The sequence below is a fragment of the Heterodontus francisci genome, unplaced genomic scaffold (assembly GCF_036365525.1).
Source record: "Heterodontus francisci isolate sHetFra1 unplaced genomic scaffold, sHetFra1.hap1 HAP1_SCAFFOLD_61, whole genome shotgun sequence".
NCBI lineage: Eukaryota > Metazoa > Chordata > Chondrichthyes > Heterodontiformes > Heterodontidae > Heterodontus > Heterodontus francisci.
In genome coordinates, this window is record NW_027141441.1 from 7,902,930 (window position 1) to 7,903,968 (window position 1,039).

Below are 1,039 nucleotides of genomic sequence, written 5' to 3' on the forward strand. Positions count from 1 at the left end.
CTGGATCCTCCCCCTCCCATTGTATGTTTCACTCCAGCCCTGAGCAGATGTCCTTAATCCTAACACCGGCAGGCAACACAGCCGTCTGGACGCTTGCTCTTTGCTGCAGAGAACAGAATCAATCCACCTTACTATACTGTCCCCTACTACCACTACATTCCTTTTTTATCCCTCTTTGAGCCGCAAACACTTACTGCAGCCGTGTTTGCCCTGGATCACACTGGCATCCAGGAACTCCCACATGCTGCAGCTGTGACACATCACCTGTCCTGTCATCCTTAACGTGTTTCAATTAACTACTTAAATATTTGATTCAATTATTTATTTTACTGTCTATTTTATTAAGCTTACTACTAGTTTGTTTACTATTTTAAACGTTAGGACTAAAATGGAACTTAATCACTTACCAGATACTCATCAAACAGGTAGCTTCTTCCAAACCAATCAACTACCTGCCTGCCTGTGATGTCACAGCTTACCAGATCCTCACCAAACAGCTCCTTCCACTGCACCGAAGCAAGAACCAAATCCTGCAAACTCACCCCAGCAGCTCTCTGTTTCCCTGCTCTCACTCTCCATTGTGATGTCACTCTTGCTGTGCTTCTCTCTCTCTTGCTCTGTCTCAGAGTCTGTGCTTTTGACGCATTTCTGAACTCTCTGTTCCGTCGTGTTCCTCTGTCTCTGGTCCAAAAACTGACTCTGGTGGGATTTGAACCCACAACCTTTGAATATTTTTTAAAATCATTATTTAAAAGTCCAACACGCTATCCATTGCACCACAGAGGCATACATGTGCTGGAAGACATCACCAAGGCCTTTGATCTTGTTAGCAGAGACGGATTCTTCAAACTGCGATGGAACATTGCCTGCCCTCCTGAACACTTGGGCGTCATTTCTTCTTTCCACGAGAACATGCACAGTTCCATCAGTTACAATGGAGCAACATCACACACTTTCAAGATCAGCAGTGGGGTAAAGCAGGGCTGCGCGCTGGTGCCAACTCTCTTAGGAACAGAGGAACATCGGAGGAGGCCATTCA

The 1,039-nt window shown here is 45.6% G+C and overlaps 1 non-coding gene across 1 annotated transcript; it reads right to left on the reverse strand.

Moving 5' to 3' along the window:
* Positions 1 to 694: 694 nt before the first annotated feature.
* On the reverse strand, positions 695 to 786 carry trnak-uuu (transfer RNA lysine (anticodon UUU)). Its single transcript is given in 2 exon segments — positions 695 to 730; positions 750 to 786. It is a non-coding gene; the product is annotated as a tRNA-Lys (tRNA).
* Between the last annotated feature and the right edge of the window lie 253 nt (positions 787 to 1,039).